Source organism: Apostichopus japonicus, chromosome 7 (assembly GCF_037975245.1).
Source record: "Apostichopus japonicus isolate 1M-3 chromosome 7, ASM3797524v1, whole genome shotgun sequence".
Lineage (NCBI taxonomy): Eukaryota > Metazoa > Echinodermata > Holothuroidea > Aspidochirotida > Stichopodidae > Apostichopus > Apostichopus japonicus.
Window position 1 is genome coordinate 4,579,536 of NC_092567.1, and position 20,920 is coordinate 4,600,455.

At 36.2% G+C, this 20,920-nt stretch overlaps 1 protein-coding gene across 2 annotated transcripts in view; it reads right to left on the bottom strand.

Annotated features, from left to right (window-relative positions):
- LOC139969978 (NLR family CARD domain-containing protein 4-like) overlaps positions 1-20,920 on the bottom strand; it is a 585,990-nt gene that overhangs the window by 467,235 nt on the left and 97,835 nt on the right. For both annotated transcript variants that reach the window (XR_011793853.1, XR_011793851.1), the window contains exon 1: positions 8,462-8,609. The gene's annotated coding sequence lies outside the window, so the exon portion shown is untranslated. Of the gene's footprint in view, positions 1-8,461 lie in introns of those variants that run through there.

Consider the following 20,920-nt stretch of genomic DNA (forward strand, 5'->3'; position numbering starts at 1 on the left):
CAAAGATAGCTGGACCACTGCATGAGCTTGTTGCTCATTGCATGAACGATGTCAAGGCAAAGAGAACGTCTGTGTTCCCGTGGGGCATCAAGCATCAGCAGGCATTTGAAATCCTGAAGAAAGCCATGTGTACTCAACCTGTGTTAGCCTATCCTGACTTCTTACTACCTTTTGAGCTGGAGATTGATGCGTCTTTCCAAGGATTGGGAGCTGTTCTAATGCAAAACCAGAATGGAAAGAGAAGGGTCATTTCATACGCTAGTAGAACCTTGAGGGGTGCTGAAAGAAATATGGACAAATACTCCAGTATGAAGTTAGAGCTCCTGGGCCTCAAATGGGCAGTCACGGAAAAGTTTCGAGAGTACCTTTTAGGTAATAAATTTACGGTATACACAGACAATAACCCTTTGGCTCACCTAAATTCTGCCAAACTTGATGCCGTTGGCCAACGATGGGTAGGTGCACTTGCTATGTTCGACTTCGATGTATTATATAAACCAGGGCGACTTAACCAAGCTGCGGATGCCCTTTCCAGGAGACCTCGTACAACCTCCAGTGATCCACTTATAACCCACTCTGATTTTGTCAGTGTAGCAAAATCGTCTATTGTACCGACAGAATTGCAACATGTAACTGTAGACTGTGAACTGAACGCCATCACCTGTGAAACCAGTGAATGGAAAACGTCAGCGCTTGTGTTTCCATCCTATTCAAAGGATCAGTTAAGAGAATTTCAGCTGAAGGACCCAGCCATCTCTTCCCTTAGAAAGTTCTGGAAAGAGGGAAGGAAACCAGTTGCTGGAGACGACAACCTACCAAACGATCCAGAAACTAAGCTGCTGTTAAGAGAGTGGGACAAATTATTAGAAAAAGAGGAACTTTTGTACCGTTCCTGCAATGGAAATGATCAACTTCTATTGCCCAAAGTTCTGCGTTCGGAAGTCTTGACTGCCTGCCATGATGAAACAGGACATCAAGGACATAAAAGGACAATTGCCTTGGTAAAGACCCGGTGCTACTGGCCTAAACTTGCCAAAGATGTTACCGAACATTGTGACCAGTGCGACCGTTGTACAAGGGCAAAAAATCCACCAAAGATAAGAGAACCGTTACGACACATGATGGCCTCAAGACCCAATGAACTGTTAGCCATTGATTTTACCCTGATAGAAAGAGATGCATGTGGAAAGGAGAATGTTTTGATAGTCACTGATGTCTTTTCGAAGTTTACCCGTGCTATTCCAACGAGGGATCAAACTGCTGTTACGACGGCTAAGGCATTAGCAACAAACTGGTTCCTTGTTTTCGGTGTACCCAAGAGACTACATTCTGACCAAGGTAGAAATTTTGAGTCTGATCTCATCCACAGTTTATGTAAATTATATGGTATTGTCAAAACCAAAACAACGCCTTATCATCCTGAAGGGAACGGGCAAGCTGAGCGTTTTAATAGAACGTTACATGATCTGCTGAAAGCACTGCCGCAAACCAAGAAAAGAAGATGGTCAGAGCACTTGCCTGAAGTTTGCCACATCTACAATTCCACCCCCCATGCTTCAACGGGACTCACCCCATTCTATCTGATGTTCGGGAGAGATCCCATTTTACCAGTCGACTTTCTGCTAGGAAGAGCAGACAGCACCCAGAACTGTCTGGATGTTCACCCATGGTTAGCCAAACATACTAGCTCTCTCCAATTGGCATTCAAGAAAGCAGGGGAGAAACTGAGGCAGGAAGCTGCATACAGGAAGTCTCACTTCGACAAAAGAGCTCAAGAGCAACCCTTGGAGCTTGGTACTCGAGTTTACCTCAAGACACATCCAACAGGTAGACACAAAATCGCGGACGAATGGGGCGAGACCGTCTACAAGGTTGTAGAACGTCCAGGCGGTGGTTCCGAATACATAATTGAACAAGCAGACGGCTCTGGTGCTACGAAGAAAGTGCATAGACGGGAAATCCGGCCCTGTCCCTTACTGAAGGACGATTCCGATCAGCTACCAGAGATAGAGACTGACGACTGGGCATACCCAGAAGATTCAGACGATGATGTTAGGAGAAGTTCCCGTATAACGAGAGGCGTTCACAGCAATGTACATAGAAATCCGAGGAGTGTACTCAATTAGCACTCAACTTTTCATACTCTGAATTTAAGAGAAGAGTGTCCACCAAACTTGTTTAGTTCCTCCTGAACTGAGTTTGAAGTTATCCAAAAAGAAAAAGAAAACATTTTCTCTACTATGTACTTTAAAAAGAAAAAAAAAGAAAAACTGAGTTTGCAGTTACCCAAAAAGAGAAAAAAAGTTTTCTCTACTTGTACTTACAAATGAATTTGAAACTATATTGACATAAGAACAAAATCTTGCCATTCAAGCCTTAACCACGTTTCTTGTCAGTCTATACTTTGTAAAGTCTAGTCAGTTTCAAAAACTATGAAAAAGGTGAACAAAGGAAATGAGTCGCATATGTTTTCACTCCATCCAAATTGTTCAGTTCACCTTACAAATTGTCAGTTCATCTCCTTCCAAATTATTCAGTTGAACTCCATCCAATTTCATATTCTTTCATCTTTACTATTTCTTCTTTCTTTAGCTTTAGATTATGATTGCAGGTGTTTCACTGCAACAGCCGAGCCATTTTATAACATTTATTTTGTACTTTTCTCAGGTAGTTAGAGTTTTAGTCTATTTTGCTTTTCACATTTTCTTTTAAGCTTCCACGTTAGTGTTAAGTTTGGGGCAATGTCATGTTTGAGGACAAACACAATTTTAGCAGGGGAGTGTGAGGGAATATCGAGCGCCCTCATATAACTTCATCAAATTCCTCGATCATAGTGATGACCTTTGACCTGAAACTGCTTCTTAGCATGTTGGTGTAACCAGAACAACTATCCCTATTGTTTAAGCGTCTATAATCTTAGCACTGGTCTGTCTGTTGTTTACGACCCTCCACACACGCTATTTCGACTGCTGTTAGTAAACTACGTTCATACACTTTCTCTTCGAGAATATCAAACGTTGCTGGGCGAGTTGAGCTTCAAAGGTAATTATTCGTATATTGAAGACAATATGTAATGTTTTCCAAGTAATTTGTGTGTTTTACGTATTAAAAACAAGCCCACAGTTCGATTATAGTTTCAATGCTCACTCGGGTGCTCTGTCAAGTTTCACTCGTTTAGTGTAGGCTGGTCTATTTAACAATGTGTACGCTATGTATAGGCTACTGGTCGATTACCGTTAACGTTAAGTGTATGTAGGAATCGTAGCCTTAACATCGATTAAGTGGGTATAGGAACGTGACTTTTACATCAAATTAAGCGGATTGAAGTCTGTTATTTGTCATGCTCATTTCTGTTGTAATAATTAAGAGTGTATATATATTGTGTCCGTAACTAAGATGTAAGATAAACATGAGAACCTGCATGATTCTCATGTGAGTACACGTGTGGAGATACTTTAGATTGACCAGTTGGGGAAGTATTCAGATTTGGAATTGCGCCCTCAGTAAGATGGCGGTAGTTAAAATGGCCGCGCCCATGTACCGTTAGTGTTTACGATTGCATATATATCTGTATTTAAAGGTGGCCACTTCCACTAACCGTTAAAGTACATATGTCTGTATTTATATTGGTATCTAGTTATGTCTTGTTTAATGAACAAACGACATGTTCTGGATGTATGCATTTAGGAAACCCAGTTTACTTGAGTATAATACTTATCTTACAACAGTTTTACTACAATGTTCACCCATGTGAGTTACACTAGGTTAAGCCGGTACCACATGGTTGTGTCGTTATTATTCCTACCGTGGGGTTGACTTGTTGAAGTCCCGTTGTTTTAATGAATGAAATCTACACAGGATATGAGTAGGCAGACGTGTCTTATTACAGTCGTAAAGACTATGTCCTCTGTTAATGTATGCAAATTAAGTAGATGGTCTGCGTTGATAGTAATTCTTATTCTCAGTCATCGATGCTATGTTGTTGTGGAATATTTTGGCAACTGTTGGAAGCTATATAGGTACGACTGGTTAACCTTTTTGTTACGTTTGACCAATTTACACATATTTTTAATGCTTTTCTGGTTATGTTTCATTGCAGATGCACTTCTAGCTCTGAAGGCCCTAAGTGTGGTCCACCGTTCTCTTTTGTTCTCTGCAAATTATATCTAAACTATTTTGAGTCGCTGGCTCCAATACCCAGCGATACTTGCGAGACCCTTGAATAAAATAATGGAAGCATAAGTTATTGTTATTGAGTTTATTTGTGTTTGTTAACTCTTGCCATTACACTTGTACCAAGTATAGTAACCTAATATGTTACATTGGAAGTTTTTATAGTTTTGTTTCCCTGTATCAAGTGTAGCAATCCAAATATGTTACATTAGTAGTTGCTATTGTTTTGTTCCCCTGTACCAAGTGTAGCAATCCTAATATGCTACATTACAAGTTGCTATAGTTTTGTTCCCCTATATCAAGTGTAGCAATCCTAATATGTTTCATTAGTAGTTGCTATAGTGTTGTTTCCCTGTATCAAGTGTAGCAACCCCAACATGCTACATTAGTATTTGCTATAGTGTTGTCTCCCTGTATCAAGTGTAGCAACCCCAACATGCTACATTAGTATTTGCTATAGTGTTGTCTCCCTGTATCAAGTGTAGCAGTCCTCATATTCTACATTAGTGGTAGCTATAGTTTTGTTCCCAGTGAAGCAATCCTCATATTTTACATCAGTGGTTGCTATAATTTTGTTCCCCCGTATCAATCCTAATATGCTACATTAGTATTTGCTATAGTGTTGTTCCCCTGTACCAAGAGTAGCATTCCTAATATGCTACATTAGTATTTGCTATAGTGTTGTCTCCCTGTATCAAGTGTAGAAATCCTCATATTCTACATTAGTGGTAGCTATAGTTTTGTTCCCATTGTAGCAATCCTCATATTCTACGTTAGTGGTTGCTATATTTTTGTTTCCCTGTACCAAGTGTAGCAACCCTAATATGCTACAGTATTGTAAGTACTTTAGCTTGTTGACGGTATAACATGCACCCACAATTTGATATATGCTCGTGTTACTATGCGTGATGATGCTGTCGAGCACTACTCCCTGTTTACTGTAATTCACGTATATGTGTTAATTGGATGATACTAAGTGTTCCCTTTTCGACCTTCTATCCCATGCATGATGCAAAGTTACACTTAGTAGCAATTGTGACAGCACTAACCAAACTTTCCGTGAAATTCGAGGTTGCTAGAGTTGTAGCTATATGACAATATATATATATCGACATAGGCGTAGGAATTTGGGCGGGGGTTGCAGCCCATAGGAACATCACAAAATGAAATCTGAGAAAAGAGCAAAGTAAGTTAATGTCTACAACGGGGTTCGAAACAGACCTCTGATCCGAATCCAGCTATCGCTATAAATGTCTTTACTCTTTCCATTGTTTTAAAATGTCCAGACATTTTTCGTTATTTGTTTACCTTTTTAAATATTGAATCTTGTCAGCAAGATTTTGATTAATATTAGAGATGTTATCATTGATACACTTTGCAACCTATAGGTCATTTTCAATTCCATTATCATTATATGTAAAAGCTTATAATTATTAACCCGGGCAGAATCCTTTCGTTTTGCCAATGATTTCCTTAATAACATTCCAGTTTTCCTGAGGTCAGTCATTTATTCACAGAATATTGTTTGTAAAGTTAGATTTCTTTGCTACGCGAATACTGGTTGCCAAATTGTGAAAAATGGTGTATTTAAGCTTGTTTGAAGGAGTGCAGCTGTAAAGAAATGCTTTTGTAGTTACAGAACGAACACTACCGGAAGTAATCCATGGAACGACTTTCTGAGATCTCTTAATTGTGTGATATTTAAGTGAATAATGTTTACTACAGAAAGAATTAACATATGGTACATAAATTACACTTCCTGTCCTCTAACTATGTATGCCAGTATACTAAATAGGCCTTCACAACATATATCATACAGACACATGATGTCCTCTAATGTTCAAGAATACATACATTTTAATACCAGTATCTGTCATCTTACTGTATGCAACAGATGCTACATACATTACACTTCCTATCATCTAACTGTACGTGCCAGTATACAAAATAGGCCTACATAAAGTACATTATACAGACACCTGATGTCTTCTAGTGTTAAAGAATACATACATTATAATACCAGTATCTGTCCTCTAACTGTATGAACCATATGCTATATACATTGTACTTCCTGTCCTCTAACTCTTAGTGCCAGTATACTTCATAGGCCTACAAAGCTTACATTATACATACACCTGATGTCCACTAATGTTAAAGAAAACATACATTATAATACCAGTATCTGTCCTCTAACTGTATGAACCATATGCTATATACATTGTACTTCCTGTCCTCTAACTCTTAGTGCCAGTATACTTCATAGGCCTACATAGCTTACATTATACAGACACCTGATGTCCACTAATGTTAAAAAATACATACATTATAATACCAGTATCTGTCCTCTAACTGTGTGCGCCATATGCTATATACACTGTACTTCCTGTCTTCTAACTCTTAGAGCCAGTATACTTCATAGGCCTACATAGCTTACATTATACATACACCTGATGTCCACTAATGTTAAAGAATACATACATTATAATACCAGTATCTGTCCTCTAACTGTATGAACCATATGCTATATGCATTACACTTCCTGTCCTCTAACTCTTAGAGCCAGTATACTTCATAGGCCTACAAGCTTACATTATACATACACCTGATGTCCACTAATGTTAAAGAATACATACATTATAATACCAGTATCTGTCCTCTAACTGTATGAACCATATGCTATATGCATTACACTTCCTGTCCTCTAACTCTTAAGCCAGTATACTTCATAGGCCTACACGCTTACATTATACATTCACCTGATGTCCACTAATGTTAAAGAATACATACATTATAATACCAGTATCTGTCCTCTAACTGTATGAACCATATGCTATATGCATTACACTTCCTGTCCTCTAAATCTTAGTGCCAGTATACTTCATAGGCCTACATAATTTAATATATGTGTATCACGGTACCACGTCTACTCATAATTTACACTGTCAAAGTATTTACAATCATATATATATATATATATATATATATATATATATATATATATATATATATATATATATATATATATATATATATATATATATATATATATATATATATACTTAAAACTGCAGTTTGTGTTGAAAATCCGCTTAACTCTAACTGGTAATAACGTACAATAAAAAGAAGCTTAATAACTTCACTAAAATTTGCCAAATAAACGAGGAAATTGGACATAAAAGCGTTTAGTTAATGGAAAAACCAAGATCGTGAACTAGTTGAATATATTCATTTACCATGTCTGTTTCGGACTTGCTAGATAAAACCTGAACACTGATTGGTTACGAAACATGAATGTGAACGATTCTAGTATAATAACAAAGCCGAAACTTGTTTGTGAAATTTCCGGAATCTGCACTATTTAATGGAGAGTTCATAGTTGCTATGATTCATAAACAGTGATGTCGTCAGGACCATTTTTTTTTTCAGGGGGCACTGGTGGGGCACCAATGTCTTCTAGAGAAGGGCAACACAATTAATCACCAATAGAGAAGGTGCATGGTGTTTTAATGCTTTAATGGTGGGACTCGGGGGGGGGGGAATTGTAATTTTGTACGGAGAAGTGCCCCTGCAGCTTGTACTATTGCCTCTAAATGTATGTACCTTAATACAAATTTACATGTCCAGCATATGTTGGTATAGGAACAAGACAAGTGTCTTCAGCAGATGTGGGACAATAGCAAATACAGGACGGACAGTAAAAAAGTCAGGTACATACTGAGTCTGATACTACAGACATGTTTGGTTATCGGATGAAAATAATCCTCTATAACACTATACGAGTTACACTAAACGTGTGTCTAAACACGTAACCGACTGCACTAACGTTCAACTCTTAATTAAAGTATACTTATTACTTCTCTTATTACAGTACAATGTCACATAGTCACGGGTTGTAGGTACAATGCAATAAATTACAAGCACAAAAGGCCCTATGCAGTAGTTTTCTTGTATAACCCTAACTTAATAAGGTAATATATGTTGTGTTATTCATAGTACAATACAGTTACTTTACAATATTGTACAGTTTCATATCAGCTTCAGCTTGTATCACGATATAAATATTATAAAACACATGTAAGTATATCATGTATTCATTTCACTATATGGAACAAACTACGTCACGGTCATTTAACATCATTATAGTTAATTGGTCATACGAATCAAACCTACGTTATCTGTAGAAACTAACGTTACCTCGCTCTGCAGTCTAATACTGTGATTTATTTTTATTTTTATAGAATTTGCTAGAAATGGAATTTGTTCTCCTTGATGGTCAATTTAATCTTACCTCTACTCTGATTTTCTCTCCTGGAACTATTTCGTTAACTTTACAGACTCTAATAGTTGACATTATAAAATGGCGGAACGGTTCATCGTGCTTATCCCTGTTACAATGTGGTACAATGTAATTCACATACACACACAGTATGGAATGAAAAAACATGTCTTCATTACTTCCTGTTAAATCAAAGTATTACGACCCCTGAACAGATAGTTTCCTGTTTTGAGAAGCTTCCATTAATAAATAAATATATATATATATATATATATATATATATATATATATATATATATATATATATATATATATATATATATATACACATATATATATATATATATATATATATATATATATATATATAATATATATATATAAATGATTTTCGAGTTGGATAGCATCATGTTTGATCTCTAGAGTAGGGCAAAATATGTCACCAAAAAGAGAACTAGTATTGTTCGATATAGGTGACAAACGCCTACAGCGGAATTACGATCTTCCTTACCGGTTTCGAACCTCTGGACATACAATCAGCGTCCATAGCCTAGTGGTTAGGGTGTCCGCGTACAGAGCGGGAGGCCCGTGGTTCGAATCCCGGTGGAGGCTGAAAGTTTTTTCACTGTTCTTGATTTTCCAACTCATTACGATTTTCATTTATATATATATATATATATATATATATATATATATATATATGACCTGTAAAATAGACAATCAAAGACGTGGACTTGAACAAGCAGTAGTGATAAGAATTTAGAAAGTTGTGTATGTAGTATGATATCCTAGGTATGGTATGATATGGAAGGCTAGACTTAACGAGCATAACATTTGCGATAGTTGCAGCCTTTGTTAATGACTGGAAAGTTCTATACTGCCAGCGTCTTTATCTGAATATTTTCTTTGGGAAGGATTTTAAGTCGACCAGTAAATATATATCCCTCCCAAAATCTCTGTATGCGTAGTTACATTACACAAGGCTAAATAAACAATGTAATGCCTTTCTACGAACTGAATTCGTAACATGTTGTGTTAGGTCCCTCTTTATGATGATCAAGTATATTTTGTTGCAAGTGTACATCAGTAAAGCGACTAAATAGATTTACAATTATGTAGCCTGGAGTCTGCCGTTATTACTGACCTCTAGTCTTACTAAAATTCACGTTATAGGAATAAATGTGGTAGTAACTTACAAGTCGAATTTTAACACACTAAAAGTAATATAGCAACCAGAAAACTTAGTAAACGCACATCTATTAATAAGTTGAGCTCATTGGTACAATCGTAGAATCCCCGGATCTAGCAACAATTGTAGCAAATGTGTTGATTTTGTGGGTTCGTTGCTTTAAAAAATTTCAAATTTTGGTACCATTTACGATTTGTGCAAACATTTTAAGGATATATCATTTAAATATATCATTTAAATATATCATTTAAAGGTGGGTGCTTAAACCCGGTCTTGCAATTACGTGCTGTCGAAGTTTCCAAACGTACTGAAAGTTTGCTTTGCCTTTACGACTAATACTCACAGTGTGATATACATTTTTTCAACGGTTCAGGATTCATGTTTGCCTGCAACTAAGGACGTCGATGGGTTTATATTTCAACGCAGACGATCATTTTCTATAACAAAAATATCTAGATCTCTTGATATCAAATTAAATATAAAAATCACATCAGTTAAACAGACAACAATTTAACAGATGAAGCAAACTTAATTTTAAGGTAAATTATCCAAATGCAAAATATGAAAGTAACATGTTGTCGCTATTATAACGCAAGTGAGCATTTCATTGTGTAACCCATGATGTTATTTGATAAACGTAATGGAACTGTACTTAATAGTTACTTTCATTTTGAGGTCAATCTGAACGCTTACCTTCTTGCCTTATCACATTGTTGAGATACTCTCGATAAGGAAGTAATAGACACAATCGGCGACCGGCGTCACGTGACCTACAGTGGGTATACAATGTAAACAAACCAAGTGCGGTGTATGGCAACAACATGGCGTCAGCCGAGTGCCACTGTTGTAAGGGTCGTGATTCTTGTTGCATTTGTTGGTTACATCACGATTTCAACATTCTAAATCCATCGGAAGTGTGCCCAGTGTCAACGGCCAAACTTTGTCGGAATGGTTTGGCAAATATCCTAAAAACAGTGGCACAAAATCCTGGAAGTTTTTTAAGGAGAGAAAGCTGCGTTTAACTGCATCCAATTTTGGGAAAGTAAATAAGAGAGTAAAAGAGCCAACAGAGTCTTTCTTCAAAGCAGTATTTTGCAGCAGAAATTTAGGCAGCATACGATCGGTTTCACATGGGCAAGCCAATGAGAAAACTGCGAGGAATGTGTATGCAAAGGAATGTGCCAAACAAATCAAGAATTTCAGAGTTTTCGAGAGTGGGCTTCTTGTAAATCCAGATATGCCGCATCTTGGGGCAACACCAGATGGCAAAGTGTATGATCAATCCATGGAGGAGTGCTTTGGACTGTTGGAGATAAAGTGTCCACTTGTTCAGAAAGAACTTTCTCACGAGGAAGCTGTTTCCTCTAAAGGTTTCTATTTAAAGAAAGGACACACTAACATATATTCCCTCATGAAAAATCATCCTCATGGGTATTACGATCAGGTCCAAGGACAATTAGCAATCTAAGGGTTACCATGGTGTGACTTTGTTGTATATTTAAGTGATTCACATGAGATGGCAGTAATAAGGAAACTGTTTGATGAAGAATATTGGAATAGTTTGTTGAGTAAATTGAACAATTTGTATGTTAAGTCTCTTCCATTTATCAGATCTCTGTCAACATAGAAAAGAAAGTGGAAAACAATCTGATTTCTGTGTTTAATCCATTCCATTTATCAGATCTATGTCAACATAAAGAAAGTGGAAAACAATCTGATGCCTGTGTTTAATCCATTCCATTTATCAGATCTATGCGAAAATGTGCTTAAAAAAAAGAAAGCTGTATATATGTCTACTACAGTTGTATTTATTTGACAAAATAAATAAATGAAAACCAGGTTGACACCGAACAAACAGTATTATTGTAAGTTTAATTCATGTATTCAACACAATAACTATCATGTACTGAATAGAGTATACCATCTACAGTATGTCATCTACAAAAACAAATTCTTTTCAACACTACCTTGAGTTGATAGAATAATGTGTGATGCCTAGCAAGAGCAAAATTATTGCAGTTACATGAAAACATCCTATAATTTGACTAAATAATACATGTAGAAATGTTGGCCTAGCCGGCTGAATTTCTTCATGTGTAATCTGGGGGGGGGGGGGCTGCTCTGACAAAGACAAATAAAAAAGATGACAATATGCAGGGGTTATTATCTGTGATGGTAAACTTTATGAGTGTACGCATGACCACCCCCCCCCCCCCCAAATATCCTTGATCTGCCCCTGGTAATAAATACAACATGGAAATATAATCATTTAACTTTTAAGGCAATGAATGGCAGTAAATTAACATTAACAACAATCTTTGTAATATATTGGTTTGAGGTAACACCATTATCTCTCAATGAGTTGGGGTGGTTTTAGCAACTCAACGTTTCGATCAGTAAGCTCTGATCGTCTTCAATACCATTGTTTGTTCAGAACCACCCAACTCATTGGGAGATCATTATGGTTTCACCGCAAAAATTACTGGATAGTATTTCCACCATGCAAAGTTCAAAATCCTACTTTACAATCCTACTCCTAGTCCTACAATCTTATACTTTGGTTCATAGCACCTGCATTTTAATACTGATATTAAAACAAACAAAAACCTGCATTTTAAGGTACAGCCAATAATAACTACTATGTTTTATATCATTTTCTCAATAATGAAACCTACTGGACTTATGTTTTTCCTTTGAAGGGTGATCAGAAACTTATTCAATTTAAAATTCCATATGTTAGTTAAACCAGCAACATTGTTCAAATGTTGTCAAAAGAAAAAGAAAAGTGTAAAGAATGACTTTGATTGCATAAGTTTTTCTTGTGAACACTTACCTACCATCTGTTATACTTTTTCATAAACACTTTATGACTTGAGATACTTTCTCTTCTACATTACGCATTAATCATGACAAACTGAAAGGAATTGAGTTGCCTGTTGTTGCTTCACTTTTCATTGTTTGATACGACAATCCCCCGTGCTTAAACACTGAGCACATGTCGCGCGATGGTTTGTTATGATTCTGTACCCACTATACGTCACGTGACCACCGCTGCTCGGAGTCGCCGATTGTGTCTATTTAGCTACGTAAGTGCTGTCTGAGCGCGATTTCAAAGAAAAGGCGGACATTTAAGGTCAATCGATAAAAAGGTTGCATTCGTAGTCATATTCAGATTGTGCGCTTGAATCCAACAAATTCACTTTATTTTGCATCGACTAAATATTACGTTATGTTTTGCGTATATAATAAGCCGTGTGGATAATAGCATTATTACCATTCTCTGATGGAGTATGGCGTGGTTACCGGAAGTGTTAAACACGGAATGTGTCATTCTTGTGGGGGTATGACGTGGTTACCGAGAGTGACAACTAGTATTGCTCGATACAGGTGGCAGTTGCCAACAGTGGAATTAAGACCTTCTTTACCGGTTTCGAACCTCTTGCCTTAGAAGCGTAGCTTTAGCTACAAACCCGCAGGCGGTTTATTGAACCTGGTATCCAGTACTCATTAGTTCTCTGACGGTTGGTTCCAGCATGGCCCAACGGATTACAATTAGCAGATTGAGTTAATATATTAATATGATAATTGAATGGATGCTAACAACCCTTTTCTTTTATTTCTCTGTTTCTCCAATAATTAACAAAACAAAACAATACTTATACTGAAATATTGTTAGTCAAGCAGCGTCCACAGTGCATCCCATTTGCTTATCGTAGCTATATTTCGTGCAAGTGGAACGGACTGAAGAACATTTGCAATACCAGAAATGCATATATACGATGAAGAAATAAAATTGGTACACATTTGTTTTGCAATACTATAGATGCTGCACGATAATGCTAAACATTTTAACTGAATCATTGCATTTGCAAACACTGTGCCAGGCGATGACTATGGTCTTTTCCTTTCCAAATGATTTGAATAATAATGACAAAACTACTATACTAACATATAATGGTGAATTCCAGTAACGTAATTAGATGCACGTTCCAGCTTACATACGTGGCCAAACGTGTATTTTTTCTTTCCTTTCAAGGAACTATTATTTGAAGGATAACCGTTGACGTAATTTCAGTATCTGCACATCTGTCCAAGTTCATCATATCACAATTTCTTCATTAAAGGTTTAGATGATATAGATTAATGTTTTTTTCCTCTTTTTTGGGCGGTCAAATTAAAAGATCTTCGTAGCTGGGAAAGAAAATTGATTATGACGATTAGAAACTTTTCCCAAATTAATCAGGGATAATTATTTTTGTCGAAAATATAAATAGTTTTAATTATATATTAGAATTTAAAAGATGAAATCAATCCATTAATTCATATAAAAAAATAATAATAATATGACGTGAAACAATTTGTGTATTTATTTGGATATAGAAAAGTAAAATACTACAAAAACAAAATGTTTAATATTCTTATTAACATCTGCGTATCGTTCATGATGTATATGATTGATACTATATCTTCGTTAGATTGTGACGATTAAATATTTAACGGTTGTCATATTTCAGACATTTACGTTGACATTGTATGTCTATTTCACACTACCACAGAACCTACACATCTCATATTGACAAGTAGTCATATTTATTTAATCAGCTGAATGTATCTATTGTATACTTTCTTTAATTTATATCGCGTGACTACTTGACTCTATATCATCGTTAGTAATTTAGACTGAGAGTTTGTGACGATTAAATAGTTAACGTTTGTCATATATCATATATTTACGTTGTTTGACTCTGTATGACTATTTCACACTACCACAAACCCTACACATGTAATATTAATATACAGGTAGTCATATTCATATAATCAGCTGAATGTATCTATTGTATACTTTCTTTAATTCATATCGCGTGACTACTTAAATCCCTACTACCTTCCTATACCCCCACCAATGACAACACTATCTGAATGCCGTCTACCATTTAATACATTTTCTTTCTTTAACATTCTATTTTTTTTAAACTATTTCACACCTCCCTTACCTCCCACCCCCCTCCCCCAAAAAACAAATAACATGTATAATATAAACAGGCAAGTAGTCATATTTAAGTAATAACCTATTCATATCAATGGCTCTTTCTTCAATTGTCACTGAATGAAGTACTTCACCCTACAACTCTCTCCTGATACCACCAACTCTACCCCTCTCTTCTAAGAGTATATATATTTAACATCATTTTTTGAATTTTCTCTTTAAATAACACCCGTCCCGACAACATGTTCTTATTTTCACATTACTTTTGAAACAAATGTATAGGCAATTACAAGAAAAATACACTTTACTGAAGAAAAGAAAAAACACCACAAGTATTTCAACGGAATTTGAACGATATAATATGACTCCAACAAGGCACACATTACTATAATGTCCAGTAAGTCATTACATCGCCGTGTGTTTAAGTAGTGAAGCCTTGAAAATAATGAGGGCGCTTTGCGTTATACTGCAAAAGCCAGATCATTTGTACGTCTGCATATACATACACTCTAAAAAAGATGGGTAATATTTTCTGGGCAAATGCTCGGTTGGGGAGTTCTTGAACAATATTGGGCAAAATCCCTGCTCTATGTGTTGACCAACTTATAGTAAAACAGAATTTAGTAAACCGCTGTGCAAAGTGAATGGAATATACCCAACATTTGGTAAGCGTCCCGCCAAATCGAAAGTCACTGGTACTGACTGGGGCGACGCGCACATCTGCGACGAAAAAATGAACGTTTTGCCTATACATTTGTGTGTGTTTGCGTGGACAAACACCGTACGTTACGTATCATCGCATAGCTCATACATACAGTGTAGATGACGAGTGTAGATGAAAATATAGAAGATTGGCAGGCCTATCGAAGAAATCCTACAAAAATGGGGGGTTGAAGAGCTGATAGACAAGTTTCAAGGTAAGAATGTACTATTGAAGAGCAGGCTAACAAAATTACAAACCTACATTATGTTGATATGAAAATGATGTAAATATTGGTATACAAAGAGATAGCGTCAGGTAAGGTCGAAAAGCATAATGAGTAACGTTACTCGATAGGTCAAACGTAACTTAACTAGTATAGCCTTGGTCCAGATTAGCTCTAGCTTTTGGCTATATTGTTATACTACTACTAGTAGCTGCAACGATCGAATTGGAATTGTATTGATGTTAATATTGACGAAAGACTTTGGGACCTAACTTGACACCAGATAACCGTGCATGAAATTCATTAATGTACAAGTTCCAAGGGTACGTAGATAGTAGTAGTGTACGTAGTACTTTTCTAGCCTACATACTTAGCCTATGCTACTGGCCAACTAGCACAGGTTTAACGTTAGGCTATGCCAAATTTGCTCAATCGAATTTGTACAAATAAAGCTACCAAGCAAACCCTACCGTCTGACGTTAGGTCTAGTAACCTAGGGTTGTGCCCAGGAATTTTTTAATTTAGAATTAGCGAACTGGTTGTTATTCTAGTGACAAATTGGGGAAGGGTCAAAACGAGGGGAAATGTCAACTCGAGTCAAACTCAACGTGAGAGTAGGGGGATGGAAGTCAAATTAAATTTGCTCAGTATCAGGTACCAGATTATGCTACTTTTGGAGCCCTTAAAACTGACGATGTCTTTGAATATTTACTTCAAACATAACCACTTAACGTAGTTTAAGCCTGTATTACCCTAGCCAATACATTGTAACTTAAAAAAAAAATGGTAAGATTGAGAACAAATCCTGTAGGCCTAGGCTATGCGCATAGGAATAGGGCCAAGTTAGTTTAGTGATCACTATATGTGCACCAGTTAACTGCTTACTTGCTTGAAGCTAGCAGCCATTAAGACTAAGAGCAGCCACTAACACTGTAACAGCATTCATCATTTCATCATTGATATTGAGCTATATATGCATCAGAGTACTGTCTGCGCTTGTACTTAGTGGCCGCTAGCTTCAATGAGGCAAATCGCTTGCATATAATGACAAATGCAGTATTCAGATCCAGTAACTAACGGTACGTACAGTAGGTCACATGCAAAGCTCGCCAACGATAATAAGCTAAGCCTATGTAGGTTAACTATAAATGAACTGATGCTTTAACGATGCAAACTACCACAATAATTTAGAACGTAAGATTGATTTAATACTATACACAACATTTTAAGTGTAGAATTTCAAAATTTCTATCAGTAATTGAGTAATATAGGTTAGATATTTGAAGTTTTCCTTGCACCAGATGGATATAGTGAACAGCGTAATTGGCGATTTTATAGTGCTGGGTGAAAATGTTCAGTGCTGGGCGGAGCCAACAGACTTAGGCACCGTAGTTTATAGTGCAACTAAGTGTAATACAAGTTTACAATGTACAACACTGTAAGATGGGGCACTAATGGCAAAATATAAAGGGCATGATGGCGCAGCTTCTTTCAGCTGTGGGTTATGTCAAGCCATGCATCAGATATACCTTGATGGCAATGAATTAAATTGTTGTCACAATTGTGCATGGTTGTATTTATTAATGTTGCAACCACTGTCACTAAAAGGGGGGGGGGGCTAGGGCACTGTTCAGTCAGTTGTAATACTGAATATATACAATATAAATTAATTTTAAGGGATGTTCCTGCAAATAAATTAAAGCTGCAAACTGTGATAAGTGTTATCACTGAGGATGCTTTGCAGGTTACACCAGAAAAATAAATTGCCCAATACCACAAACAAATTAACATGTGCTAATAGTATATGGAACTTCCTTCAAAACTGACTTCAAAGTTAAAATTTGAAAGCAAAAGCTTCCAATAGGGCAGCATCCATCAAAATCCAGTCCTATTACAGTCAAATGATATGACTCCCGAAGCTTTCAAACTCTGCTGTCAATGCTAAGTTTTGGTTCATTGTTTTTCTTCTTTTTTTTCTCAACAGAAAATGGAATTGATGTGACTGCATTCGCCTTGTTGGATGAATTAAGTATAAAAGAATTGATTCCTAAAGTCGGACTGAGACTGACATTTTTAAAGGGTTGGCGAGAAGAGGTAAGCTCTAAAGATGCACCTGTTTCAAATGCCTTAGGACTATAGGAGGCAACAAGAAACTTTTTTTCCACCTCAAGCATGTACATGGCATTGCCAATAAAAGCAGGGTGAAAGTTGTTCGCAGTCAAGGTAAATGTGTGCTAACATTTAATACATTATGTGGCTACAAAAGCTTGTAAAGACTATATCTCTATAACAATTATAATGGATTGATTACAACAGATGCCTTGTGGTGAGTGAAGTCTGCCTGTTTCTTGGGGTAGCTATAACAAGAATAGTAACAATGAGGCATGGCTTAAATTATCCTTTCTCAGTTTTAGTAGGATAGATTTCTATCATCTTTTGCAGGATAGTGGTACTGTAGGTACATATTACATATTGAGTAACATCATCCAGATGAACACCTAAAGTTGTATATAACAGCATTAACAAGCCTGTCCAGTTCATTTTGCAGTCAGCATACAAGAGTAAGTGCAATAAGCCCGCACAAAGCAAAAACAATTACATAGAAGTTACTTTACAATTCATTTCTCAGCACCAGTAGCACCTGAAAATGAAGAAGAACTTGTTATGATGAATCAATGGCTTAAATACAACAAGGAACCTGAAGACCAAGTTACTGTTTTCATGGGTAAAACAGCTTTCTACCGCCAAAAGAGAATAAAAGAAAGTCTGGGGAGTGTTAACACCACCATTGCTGAGTTTTCGTGATTGTTGGACCCAGGAATGGTAAAATTCTATTAAATACTTTGCTTTTTTTTTAATGATTAATATGATTGCACCTGACACTCATTCCAGCCAAGTTAGGCATTTTCATATATTTTTTTATCTTTAAAGACAGCTGGCTATAGACAAATTTGATTTGTTTTTGTAAGGCTTAAATGAAAGTTGTGTATGTAAAATCTGCAGGTAATCTATGTTCTTACACATTGAGGGGGAATAGAAAAGCAGAATGCCAAACAGTGTTCACTGATAGTTTGTTCTCATGAAACCATTGTTACCCTGGGTTACTTTATGTATGTTGTTTGGCTGTTAATGGTCTGAAATAATTATCATTAGTTATCATTTAATCCACAAATAATTGGGTTCCACAATAACTATTTTCTAAGCTTTTTAATGTGTGAGTCTTTCCATGTATAGCATGCAGCTGTTCCCAAAAAGAGTCATGTTCCACTGGTGACTTAAAAAAACTATTTCATTTTCATTTTAGATTGAGCAAGACTTTGCATTGCTGTATCCATCAAGATCAAACAAACTCTATCAAAGATGGGAGAAGGTGGCAAGAAAAGTTATTTTATACAGCCAACAGCTAAATTGGAGGGAGGTCCTAGGTATGCAGAATACAAAAATTGATGACCTCACAAAGGGTAAGCCTAAATATACAAAACAAACAGACATATGTTGACTTGTTGGTTCATCAAATTAGATTCTCATGAGCTGTAGGTACAGTAATGGTGATATTGACAGTAAAGTATGCTCACTGCTTTGTACTTAAAATACGGTTCCTGCAATTAATAGTATGCTGCCTCTCATTGGTGATTGCTGTTCAAAAATCAAGGAATAGAGCCTTTTAATTGTTGGACAATTGGAAGAAACCTTTTAAATGGTTAATAATGAAGTCTAACATTGGGTTAAGTTTTAGGGGGACTCCAAGTCTGTGGTACTCTCACATCGGCAAGGCAATATTTCCATCTTTACATCAATCAGGCAATGTAAATGGCACATGCATGTCAGTGACAACCCTTTATCAGACTGTGTCTCTGTGAATCTGTCCATGCACATGCACCATTGTGTGTTGATATATGATCATATCTTGTGAGGTTGTTATCCTTAATTTATTCTTGTTAATAGAAATAGGTCACCAGCCAGAGGTCAAAATCTGCAAAGTGCCTCTTCTAGAGACTATACAAAAATGTTCACTTAATGAATATTTGGAAACTTGGTTGTTTAACGTTACCAAGGGTTAGAATGTATACTGCTTCTCTCATTACTACAATGAAAGTTAAACAATGAAAGTGATTCTCATAAACAGAAAGTGAAGTTTTTTCATGAAGATGGCAAGAGTCATTTAAGAAATTTTAAAGGGTGCCTAAATATTATATTTTGTATTCTGCAGAAATTTAACTAGCCAGTTTTAAGGGGTGAATAATTAACAGTTTAACTGTTTTTATCTTCACAGAAGACACAAAGAATCTGGCCTTTTCCCTGTTAGCTATCATATTCAGAAGTGGAAGGAGTGGAAAGGGTAGAAAGGGTCACAACTCAGCAAATGATTCAGTAAACTGCTTCATTGATGTGCAACCAGTAAGTTTTTCTACATCCCCATTTGAATGCAGGGCTTAAACAGCAGGTTTGAAATAGTGACTCAAATAACTCAGACTGGGAAGCTCAGATCTCATATTTGATGTGTATATCAACCATATTCAGTGAAAGAAGTCTATCCCTTTTTTTTGGGGGGGGGGGGGGTCAAACGTTATTTGAGGTCACTGGGTAAAACTTTTGAAAGTTTTCTTGACAGCTCCAGTAAAATGGGGAGCTTAGAGGGATCTCAAAATTGTTGAAGACTGCTCATTTATATTTACATTTATATTTTATATATATATGTATATGTGTGTGTGTATATATATATATATATATATATATACATATATATATATATGTATATATATATATATATATATTCATAGCTACATGGTTTTTTACATTTGTGTCATTTCATGAAATTGTGGATAACTACACTTCTTAAAATATTGCATTTTTCTTTCTTTTCATAGGAAGTGTTTGACATAGACCAATATGTAAAGACCCTCAAAGCAACAGAAACCCCACAGCCATTTGTTGTGTGCAGGGGAAGTCGGATAACTCCATCACAAACTTATATCATCATAGAAGGGAACGCACTACCTCAGCAGTCACTCATGAAAGCTATTTACGTATGCTTTAAGGCCATTTACATATTTGACATTGAATATCAACCAATGTGTAAGATTGCATGGCAGTTTTTGCAGGTAGTGATCTATGACTTCACTTAGGCAAGCATCACAAGTTCCATTCGAAATCTGCGTGCATTCATCGCATCAGATTCAAAGTAGTTCTTTATTCCTAACTATTCATTGTATTTATATCATGCATTACATCTTGATAGAACAAATTTAAAGTGTAAATACTGTGTAAAATTACAGATGATTTTTCTTAACTTCCATTGTTCTATTACTAAGCTTTCATGGCTTGGCGTTCAAGGAATTTGGTGAAGTACAGTATCAGTTAACTTGGTT